Source organism: Euprymna scolopes, chromosome 45, assembly GCF_053919585.1.
Source record: "Euprymna scolopes isolate OS-2025 chromosome 45, ASM5391958v1, whole genome shotgun sequence".
Lineage (NCBI taxonomy): Eukaryota > Metazoa > Mollusca > Cephalopoda > Sepiida > Sepiolidae > Euprymna > Euprymna scolopes.
Genome location: NC_136526.1, coordinates 36071302 through 36083720, shown reverse-complemented (window position 1 = coordinate 36083720; position 12419 = coordinate 36071302). Strand labels below are relative to the sequence as shown.

Sequence of the window (12419 nt, the reverse complement as noted above, 5' to 3'; positions counted from 1 at the left end):
ATCAAATTAATGTTTTGGAATGGCCTAGCCAGAGTCCCGACCTGAACCCTATCGAAAACCTCTGGCACATATTGAAAACTGAGGTTAAAAAGCGGAAACCTAGAAATTTGAGGGATTTGGAGAACTACTGCATTGAAGAATGGTAAAAAATCAGTGTTGATGCTTGTAAAAACCTTGTTGATAAATATCCAAAACGGTTACAGGCAGTTATTAAGAATAAAGGGCATGCTATTGACTATTAGTAAGAGAGGTATGAATAATTTTGAACTAGTGCCATTATTGTTTTTCTTTGTATACTGTTTCAAACTTGCATAATTTATTTATTTTTTGAGTTTAAATTAAATGCTTATGCTTGATTTATTGTTTGAAATCCCTTTAATATTGTATACCTTCTGGTTTGAGCAATATTCTTATAGAAATCTCAAAGATCCGAGGGGTATGAATAATATCGGGCACAAGTGTATATATATATACCATAAAGCATTAATATATATATATATATATATATATATATACCATAAAGCATTAATATATATATATATATATATATATATATATATATATAAATGCTTTATGATTGTCTTATAATCAATTTTCTCCGTTTCCTATAAATGCCCCAGTTCCTTGAGTTTTAGTCGCGTGCAAGCGACTCTATAAGTCGGTCAGTCGGTTTGTTGGTCGGTCTGTCTGTAACACTTTTGTGCTTGGCCTTTTTGGTTAAGATCAAAGGTCTGTTGCTAATAGATGCTGTTCTTAGCCTTTTAAGCTTTTTTTTAAAAACTTTTTTCACCCACACACACACACACATATTTTATAAAAAAAACAAAAACAAAATGCACACACACACACACAGAAATTGTAAATGTATGCTTTTTGCTTAAACGCTGGGAATTCATTAGTTAGCTTTAGATTCCACTGAGTGAATGAGGTATTGTGGTAAATGTTGCCAGTCAAGAGTAAAGTCGCCAAAGACTCCAATTTTTACTTTAGTTACAAAGACCTTGCAACACTCCCCTCCCCAGATCTTATAGGGCCTTGTGCCTAAATATGTTTTGTCTTTTGGAGATTTGACTTTTTAAAATTTTTAAATTTTATATTGAAAGTTTTTTATTGTAATTTTTTCTTTAAACGAAATAAATTAAATATGAAGATCAAAGTGTAGTATCTGTTCTTCCAGCTACCTCATCAAAAATCGGTCGTAGCATCTCACTCCAACCGCAAATAGGAGGAGGTACCAGGCGAAAAACCAGGGGAGCAGATCAAGAAAATGAGGGGGCATACCACCTGGACTTCACCAACGAGGAAGGGGCAGATTCCTTGAAAGTTAACAAAAAAGTTCATGCTCCCCAAGAGGCAGACTCCCCAAAATGGGAAATTGCTCCCGAAAAAGACTCTAACCAAGGAGAGTCAGGCCCAAAAGACACTGAAAAGGGAGCCCCCACCCCCAAAAGGACAGACTAAGAAATCTGGGGAGGCAGGAAGCGTCGCCAATAAACAGGCAAGGATGACTTCCATAAAAGACTTAAAACGGTCTAACACCACCAAAGACCCCATACCAACAGGAACACTACCAAGAGGGTCTGCGTGAGGGAAGACTGTAGAAAAATAACTGTCCCCTCAAAAGTGTAGAGACCTGTACCTGACAAAGTACAGACAATACATAGAGGGGGCAGATATAAAACCCATACCGGGTGCCTGGGAGGCGATTAAGAGCAGAGTCCTGTCCCTCATCATTTCTGATATACCAGAAAACCACCTCCTGGGGATGAAGAAGGAAGACCTGGCGGGGTGCCCAATTACCGTATCCAATGTCGTGGACAATGTGAGGCCTCCGTGGGACCGAGAAAGACGCGATCCTGGGCATGGCGAGAATGGTGATTTGGACGTCTCATCTGCAAGATTGCTGGGGGTGTTGTCTTTTTCTGATCAGGATCTGATCGCTTTCTTTAAACACCAACTACGGGTGAAGATCAGATGTGATAGAAGAAGGCTGCATCGCGCAGCATTTGACAGAAGATGGATACATGTAGCAAGTCTGTATGTACGAAGAGGAGCCAAATTTGAATAGGTGTTCTCCGCCTAGGTGTGGAACGCGCAGTTTCGTGAAGTAAAATTAAACAAGTAGCCTCTCAGCTAGTTGAGTGTGTGTTTCATCCCTCCCCAAACCTAGTGGAATGGGCAGTCTATCAACTAGAGGAGGTTGGGAGGGTCCTACTAATCACCTTTTGATTTTTCTTATCCCGCCCTCGACGCAAATGAATTATTGTACCATTTTATTATCTTTTTTGTTTTTACACGTCAATAATAAAAAATGTTTTAAAAATTGGGAATGTGGTATTATGGTGAAAGAAGATACTAGCTGGGAGAAACTTTTGATTTTGTTTAGTTCTGGAGGGACAAGGATGACCAACGACCCCCACAATCCTCCCTTTTGAGTCGGTCATGTGCCTAAGTTTTTTGTTCATTGTTGATTTTCCCTGTATTTTTAACATGAATAAAGGATTTAATATCTCAAAGTGTAGTATCTGTTCCGGCAGATGCTGCAAGCAGGGATCATATGTGGGGGAAACCCCACATATGGGACCTTGGTCAATGTAGGGGCAACCCTTCATACCAATTGTCACTCTCCAGCTCCCCTACTCCCCGGGGAGTTGGTCCTCATTTCCTCTTCACTCCTCACATTAAAAATCTGTCTTGTGCCTAATTTGCTCGGTGGGGGGGGAGCAAATAAATATCCTTTTCTTAGCCTTTTGGCCAAGATCAAAGTGTAGTATCTGTTCTTACTACATGCTGTACTTATTGTGATATAAAGTGGGGGATCACTTTTCTGTATTAATTTAATGTAAAATGATCACCCACTTTACAACCAATCAGACTCAAAGCCATTCAAATCATTCTTCAGATCATTCAAGTTGTTTTTGAAGGATTCCAGTTATTTTTTAAGCATTCAAGTCATCCTTAAGTTCATTCAATTCATCCTTAAGTTCATTCAAGTCATTCTAAGTAATTTACTTTTTATTTATTTAAGTCATTTCAGCCCATTTTTCGGTCATTTTAGTTTATCTTTAAGAATTTCATGTCAACTCTACATTCACGCATTAATTCATTACACGAGAGCATGCAACTAATTGCTATCGGCCTTATGTGCATAATCAGTATCTGTGCCATCTTATTTATTTATCTTATAAGCAATAATTGAAACATAAAAAAGACTGTGGGTAAATTTTTTTTAAAGAAAAAACGTGAGTTTGTAAAACCAGTTTTATTTTCAAATTAAAAAGATAAAATCCAAAATGAGATTTTTCAGTCTGATATATCTTTCCATATTTCTTACTTTTTATTTCGCTTTTCCCGAATTATTATTAAACTTTGAAGAATACTTTATATAAATATCATTTATCTTGCTAGTTTTTTTTATAGTAAATTCTATTGAAATTGCTGCACCACATATGTCTAATAGAAAAATGGCAACTTTATATTCAATAGGTTTTATGTGAATATGGCTTCTTTTCTTCATAAACTCTATTAAATATTGCTTGCTTGAACAGGAAAGTCCACATATCGGAAATAAATGACCTCCTTTTTGAAAATGTTACTATTATTTTGTTCTTGTAGGTGATAGGGTATATTTCATTCACTATCTCATATATTTCAACCAAGAGCTCATTTAAAATTCAAACTGTCCAGTTAAGTGCAATTGTTTGTATCTTTTACACTTGGTCCATCCAATATATATATATATATATCAGGTAATTTTATTTCTTTATGAGTCCACTTCTATAATTACTGGAATTATGAAAATCTTCCTAAAATTCCAGTTTCTTTTCATGTTGTACATAAGACCATATTTCATTATTTTCCCTCTCTGTTTAACATAGCATCATTGAGTACACTAACTTCTACTAAGGTTGCTTCTTTCTACTTTTTATCCCTATAACTGACGAGTTTAATAGCGCCATCTTTTAGGTACATATCTGTAGGAATTAACTTATCATAGTGGATGGTCTATGACTGTTTTCCAACTGTTCTTTCTGGTATATATTCCCAAGACTTTCTGATACATTCAATATTCAACTTTCTACATATTGTCCAGTCGAGGAATTTGCACATGCGACTGTGTTGCATTGTATAGTATTCATCTTATAGCAGGATTGTCCTGCCTTGATAGAGTTCAAAATAGACTTCCTAGCCTCGTAGGTGATGTCCTTTTCTCTTCCCTACAACCTCTATCTCACATAAGAAATGTTGCGAGTTTGTCATTGATGTATCCTTATTTTAATGGAAAGTGTTCAACTGAGCTTCAGTCTATGGTCCCCACTCGCCTAACTTTCACAAGAAACACTCGTCTAGCTGAAAACACTATCAATAATTCCTCCCACTTTTTATCTGTGCTTAAACCTAAACGTAGATTCCATGAACAAAGCTTCTTTCTTAGAACTGCGTGCCTGTGGAATTCTTCCGTTTTCCTGCTGACTACAATATGGTTGTGTTCAAGTCTAACGTAAATAAGTTCTTGATGACCTGTTCCATATAAGTTATCAAATTTACCGAATTTTCATTACTAATGATTACTATATTGTCCAATTTCTACTGTCCACTCTTTAACCCTTATTCTTGAGTGGCCTCTTGACCTTGATAATGTGGTGATGCCTATGTAAAAAAAAGGATCACACTCGCTAGTTCTGTATAGCAGAACCTGCACTTGTCATTGTTGAGACCACTCATCTTTTTTTAAAAGCATTGGTCATCAAAGCGTGATCTTGAGCACCCATTATAATTTCACAGTGGAGCAATCCAAAGAGTCTTCTTTATCTACATATGCCTGGGTGAATTCATTCAGAAAATACTTGGCACACTGTTGGTTGGCAAATTTTTTGAGTTTGTTCAATAGAAGTTCTTGGTTTTATTTTAGCGACTCTTTTGGGATATTTCCATAGCAGCCTTGTTTTCTGATTCTGTCTAATTTATAAGACAGTTTTGTTTAAGATGTTTGGCCAGTTTTGTGATGAAGGTTTACTTGTTTCATGATACTGATGTTTTGTGATAAGGTTTGGATTCTGAAAGCTGATGAAATATTACTTGATGCTCACAATAACAGCACGATGTTGACGTTTAGTTTCTGAGAGTTCCATACCTCCTGCTCTGCTTGGCGAATACAGATCCTGATTTCTGTTTCTTATTCTGTACAGCGTCATCACTTTCTGTGTTTTAGTGTCCAGTCTATTTATGCCCCTTTTGTGACCAGTCGACAATGCCAAAACTTTATATCACAGCCATGGCAAGTTGGTTAATAACAATCACAAGATCTCCAGCTACAATATAACTGGAAATGTCTTTTCAATTATTAAATCATTTCTCTCTGATAGGTTCATAAAAGTAGTAGTTGGTGGGCAGAAATCAGAAGCTCACAGTATTAATGCTGGAGTCCCTCAGGGGTCCATACTGGTCCCAACTCTCTTCCTGATCTATATTAATGATCTTCTAAATCACATCCTTACATCATTTGTAGACATTTATGCTGACGACACTACTATCTATGGTAGCACATCTAAGACAATAAATGACTAAGTTCTCTCTGATTCTCTCTCCTTTGATCTTTAGCAAGTGGTACAATGGGAAAAGAGGTGGCTTGTTACTTTTAATGCATCTAAAACCAAGCTTTTATCTTTACATTATCAACGCTCTGGCATCAATTGAAATGAATGGCTCTCGTCTTGGGGAGACCTCATGCTTTGACAAGCTTCTGGGCTTGAGCTGCACGCCTGATCTTAAATGGAACACGTACATTAAATCTGGACCCAACTCTCTTTATCATTATTTAGGTTATCACAAGCATGGCTAGTTGGTTACTGGCAGTTACCTTGTTTAATTTTTGTTTGTAAGCTTTGTTGTACAGATTTTCCTTACATGGCGTGTATATCAACTGCCATGTTTTTTCTCCCATCTTGACATGCTGAATTAAATCTTTCTTTTCTATGCCAAGGTATTTGTACTTTCCCTGCTCTTTTATGGTTCTTAATGTCAGTATTTTCGTCAAGCTGTATGTTTTACATGGAGACCTTTATGAGTTCTTACATGTTGCCTTAAATTACTTTTCTGTGAAAATGATTTGCCACACGTTTCACAATTGTGTGGCTTCTCACCAGTGTGTGTTAACATATGTTGACCTAAACTACCTTTTACTGCAAACAACCTGCCACATATTTCACAAGAATATGGTTTCTCTCCAGTATGTATTCTCATATGCGTTTTCAAGGCTGACGTCTGTGAAAAGGACACTTCACAAAATTCACAAGCATATGGCTTTTCACCAGTGTGTGTTCGGATATGTTGATTTAATGTGTCTTTCGCTGAAAACGACATGTGACACATTTTACAAGAAAATGGTTTCTCTCCAGTGTGTATTCTCATGTGTTTATCCAAGTGAGACTTTTGTCCAAAGGAAGACCAACAAAATTCGCAATAGTATGGCTTTTCACCAGTGTGTGTTCGGACATGCTGATTTAAACTACCTTTCACTGAAAAGGACATGCCACACACTTCACAAGAAAAAGGCTTCTCACCAGTGTGTATTCTCATATGCGTTATCAAGGCCCACTTCAGTCTAAAGGAAGTCCCACACACTTCGCAAGAATATGGCTTCCATCCACCATGTGTTCGAATATGTTCATCTAAAATACCTTTCTTTGGAAATGACATTGTACATATTTCACAACAATATATTTTCTTTCTCGTGTGTGTGAGTATGTGCCGATTTAAAATCCATTTTTCTGAAAATGATTTATCACACATGTCACAAGAATATGGCTTATCCCAGCGGTATGTTCTTGTATTACTTTTTATTGTTAACTTTTGTGGAAGAGAAATACCATGCATTTCGTTAGAATGTGCCTTCCCTCTCCCTCTGTGTGTTCGTTTGTGTATATTGAAATTATCTTCCTGTAAAAATGTGGTTTCACATGTTTCACAAGAAAATACCTTCTCCTCAGTCTGCACTCCAATATGGTGCTTCAAGTTTGCCATTTTTCCACAGAATGTGCTATCTAGCATGTGTGAAATCAGAGTTCTAGCACAAAAGAAAATATCAGTCAAATATAAATCCTTTCAAAAACCATCATTTACATAGGAAATGTGAATACAACTTTTCTCCAAATTGTATTAATATATTTCGGTTTCAATAGGTTTTCTCAGTAAAAAGAAAACTAATTTATTTACCAGGAAAATTGTTTTGATAAGTTGAATCAAATCTCATTTTTGTTAAAATTAATTAAAAAAAATTGTCTTTTTACAAGATTTAACTCAACTGCTTACGTTAAGGTGGCCAAATGGTGGAAATTTAGTCTTTAGCAATGATTGACTTCACCACATTTAGCATTGTTGGTCGCAAAGCATGTTCAAACAACCTACACCTTAAGTTTCTGACATCTGACTAATTGCACTGATGTCTTTGATGATTTGAGCACATGAATTGTTACACAGAGGAAGAACATTTACAACACACTCCTCTTCATCTGAATGGCACAAGTGGACAACTAAGAACCTGTACAACAATGAAAACCTTGCTGTGTTCTCATATCCACAAATGGTCTGCTTGATGACAGAATTGCAATTAGGCATCTTGTACAAAATTGCTTCAGTTTTTATTTATATAGTTCAGACAATAATTATTGTCTAATATTCACAAGATTCAATGGGGAATGAATATCTATTCTTTATGTTAAACGACTGCAATATGGCTTTCTTAAAAGTTTTAATACATTTAAGCCATTTGTTTATTTTTTTATGTCAATACATTCCTTGTCACAAAGATTTATAATTCAAGAAAATTTACAGATATTTAATGAATGTTATGGTTTAAATTAAGTACTTAGCTTTTTAACATTCACTTTTTAAAAAATATTTCATTTGTAGCTTTCTTCAATTTTCTTTTTGTTTCACCCATCAATCATCACCCATTTTCACTGGATTATCTGTAAAAACAAGAGAAATGAACATATTACAATAGACAGCTTTCAAATGTTAATAATATTATCTTAATTTTAAGTAGAAATTCATTTTTTAGTCAGAGTATTCATAAACCGACAAGAAGAACCTCAAGAGGTGGAGGGAGGGATTCCCATATCTGTAGAAAGGGGAATGAATTCTCTAGCCGATTGGTCCACTGCTGTAATCTAGTTTCTTCTTGGGATGTTCTTACAGATTCAACAAGGCTGAAGAAGTTTCTAGTTGTTAGACCATTGATTCAGGTCCATCACTGGTAGGCTTTGTGATCTCTGACAACTTCCAGATTTCAAATGACACTAAAAATGCATCAATGTAAGGCAAAAAAAATCCAAATCAATCAGCTTATTCTTGCATATCCAACACATTGATCGTAGCAGTCTTACTGCTTTCTGTGTGAATCTTTGAGAGACAGATAATCAAATCTGAGGGAAGAATAGAAAAGCCTTTTCCAAAAAGTCCTGTTCATAAATTCATGCTTTTTGTATTGTATAGCGTTCCTAAAAATAAAAATAATAGCTTCTGCAAATGCACTAAATATGAAACTACATTCTCAGCTGGACATAACAGACACATTCATCTAACTTCTAATTTGTCATTAGCCTGTCATCATCAAAGGCTTACCATTCTTGGTAAGTTATTATTAAATCAAAAGTAAAGCATGAAGTATTGAAATGATCAAGCTGTTATATTACATAGCAATTCAACATTCTTGATGCATACAAAAAATCCTTAAAATTTGGGAATTATTTTCAGGCTTTGTATTTATAGTCCAAATTCTTTGGAAAAAAACTCTAAAATCATTGAGAATTATTACATTACAAGGACAGTTACAATTTAAGTACAACACTTAATGCAACATTAAAAAAACTACCAAAGTTCTTGTCTTCTCACATGAATTATTTTCGATCTTTCATTTAAAATCAGTGCCCTGACATGCACATTAATGAAACTAACAAATAAAAAACGAGAAATCTGTAATGGATTTTTTCAATCGTCATAACCACTCAACAAGCAAAACGTAATCGACACTTAGATTTCGTTAATGTTCAGCACTGTCATCATAATATTATTAAAAGTCTGTTGCAATACTTTTTTTTATATAACTTGTATCAGTATGACCAGAAATATTTGGACGATTATATTTATAGCCAGGACTAATAAGAACGGACAAATCAGGTATTAGAATCATGGCATAAAATGTACTAAATCTCTTCATTTTTTATCTTGACATGAAAAACTGGTCACTGTTGATCCTGATTGGATTAATACAATATTTATAATTGAAATCTTACTCGATTGATTTTGGTGGAACAAGAGTTATTGCCTTTGTTATCGTTTTGGATCATTTTTCAGTCAGAAGAATGGCTCCTCATTCAAGAGATCTATATTCAAAATAACAAGAAGAATTTATGAACAATATATGCTGCCTTCAGCTAGGGATTTCATAACCACATACCCGTGCTTCTGATCTGGCGACATGTGAGTTGTAGACCGGAGCATTGTCCTGCAGGAGGAGGGTACTTTGCTGATCTTGCCCCACCTCTTGATTTTGATAGCTTCCCTTAATTTCCTCAAAAGTGAAGCATAATAGGCTCCTGTAATTGTGGTACCCTTTGCCAGGAAATCTGTCATCACTACTCCGTCCTGGTCTCAGAAGACTGTGAGCATGACCTTGCCAGGGTGTTCTCGCTTCTGGAATGTTGTGAGCAATCTGGGAATCTATCTGGCAGACACCTTATGCATATGCAAATGGTCATGAATGATAGTTTACACAGACCGTGTACTAATCTTGATATCTTGGGCTATTGGCGAATAGTAATGCACCGATCTTCCAAAATGGCAGCCTCAACTTGACGGACAATAATGATATTAGTAATAAAAAGGCTTAGCCTGAAGAGTCCTAGAGTTTATACCGACATTGCTTCTGGTCATCTTGGAATTCTCAATGCAACAGGATTGAAGCAACTGTTCAATTGCGATAGATGCAGTTGAAGACTTGGCAATTTTTGCTTCACTAAAAAAATGCCCATGAAATCATTTGAACAATGTCTCTCAAAAGTGAAGCGAGGCCATATTGTTGTGGAGACGCCCACTAATTAACATAGGCGGGTGAGTGAGATATATAAAGGTATCAATCACCAACACCGGGGGAGTTCGGCAACAACTGCCAAATAGGCAAGAAACCTATGTTGACTCCAGTAAGACATGCAACACACCACCTGCCGGAATATCTCCAACTGAAGTATATCTGAAGTCATGTAAATATGTATATAACTTTTCTTCCTAATATATTATTGTATACCTTTACTTTCCGTGTTCTTGTTAATTATTTGTGCAAACACAACAGTGGTGATGGGAATTCGAAAAAAGACTTACGCGGGATAAAATCCACTAGTAAACACGACAGTGGTGTCAAGAATTTGAAAAAAGACTTATGCAGGTTAAAATCCACTATTAAACACAACACATATGAAATTCCTTATAAATTCTCCATGCATTGAAAAAAATATTATATCAGGTTGACAAGATAGTTCTTGCAGTTTTTAACTTTTAAATTAAGATAAACATGTCTCGGCTCAAACAAAAATTTATTGATTGAAATAAGGAACATCAGAATCAACACACTTTTGCCAAAGCAAAACAAGTTTATTTATACGAGTAACATAAAAATCTTGTATTCTCGTTAATGAAGGCATTTTTGCTATCGCTTACATTTTTTAAGCATTTATAATGCAGAAAGTTTTCAAGATGCTTGAAAAAGTGGTAATTGATAGGTGAGACATCTACAGAGTATGGTGGATGAGGCAGAGTCTCATAACCGAATTTGTTCAACGTTTGCATGGTCGGTTTAGCAACGTATTGTCAATCATTGCTGTTAAGGAAAATTGGGCCTTTTCTGTTGACTAATGCTGGGTGTTGTTTTCAAAGTTTCTGATGCATTGCATCCATTTGTTGACCATACTTCTCTGCCATAATGGTTTTGGCTGCATTCAAAAAACTATAATTAATAAGATAGCCATTCTTGTTGCAGAAAAGAAGGAAAGATGACACTTCATTACAGCATATCTCTTGGTCAATTTGTAAGGCATCCATTTATCAAGTTTTTTGTCTTTCTAATCCCTCTCAAGTTGCTGGAAATTTTAGCATATGTTATGCTTAATGCAGAAGTTCTCAAACAGTTGTGCATGGATTGGCTTCGACTAAAGCTCTAAACATCTGATGGCCGACTACTATGCTCATCATCTTCAAGGCTCTCATTGCCACCCAAAAATTTCTTAAACCACCATTATGCTGTGCGTTCAGTCATAGTTTCTGCATTAAATGCTTCTTTGATATCACAAGCTATTCCAGCAGGTTTATTTTGGGCTAGTTTGAATTGAAATAAGAAAATTGTACAAATTTGTTTTTTTCCATTTTTTATTCAATGTTCTGAAAGACATATTTGTTTTTAAACGATCATAATTTAAACGATCGTAATTTAAATGATTGTAATTTAAACAATTGTAATTTAAACGATCGTAATTTAAATGATTGTAATTTAAACAATCATAATTTAAATGATTGTAATTTAAACAATCATAACTTAAATGATTGTAATTTAAACAATCGTAATTTAAACTATCATAATTTAAACGATCGTAATTTAAATGATCGTAATTTAAATGATTGGATAGGGCCGAAAACACTCTTTAAAATGATGTAAAAAGTAAAGGAATTGTAACAAAATTGGAAAATACATCATTTGAAATCAAAATTAAAAATTCCGCAAGAACTTTCTTCACAACCTTCGCCTTTTTCTATATTTTCTAAAATATAAAAAAAATTCATATAAAAATTTCTACATTGTTCTCTACCCTCCTCCCAACCTTGTTTAGGTTTACAATTTCATTGCCTGTTTTCATCTATTTTAGCATTTTAACATTTATTTACTGATCATGTCAATCATTCTACGATGTCTCAATAATATTTTAGGTACATCTTTGTAACACAGCGTTTTTGTATAATAAAAATGCTTTTCATTAACCTCATCAGTAGTCCCTAGTCCTGGTGGTAATACAACATATTTCTTTACAAAACTAAAAAAAATATTTTATCCTTGCATGCAGAGACAAGCATTTCCCCAAGTCTTGAACATCTGATTAACTTTAAAAATAAAAATATGCAGAAAAAAATGCATGGAGCTATGACATAATAAAATATTATATAAATTCGAGAAAAGATTATAATTTCCCAAGACTCACAACTCCTGGCTAAGAAGTACTTCAGAAGAAAGCTGTAAACATCAAAATTTAGTTCCCTGTTTATTTTAGGTCAACATATAAAATTAAACTGATGATTTTTATTAAAAATTAAAAATTTTATTTTTTTATTACAAATATTTGTTCATATTTCTTAATTTTGTATTAATGGTAGTA

General features: G+C 34.7%; 1 long non-coding RNA gene and 1 pseudogene across 3 annotated transcripts in view; one reads left to right on the top strand and one right to left on the bottom strand.

Moving 5' to 3' along the window:
* The first annotated feature begins 2733 nt into the window (after positions 1–2733).
* On the top strand, positions 2734–2860 carry LOC145269900 (U2 spliceosomal RNA; annotated as a pseudogene).
* Positions 2861–3247: 387 nt separating this feature from the next.
* LOC145269444 (uncharacterized) overlaps positions 3248–12419 on the bottom strand; it is a 28498-nt gene continuing 19326 nt past the window's right edge. For all 3 annotated transcript variants that reach the window (XR_013865060.1, XR_013865059.1, XR_013865061.1), the window contains one exon: positions 3248–7970. This is a non-coding gene — a long non-coding RNA (uncharacterized LOC145269444). The remainder of the gene's footprint in view (positions 7971–12419) is intronic.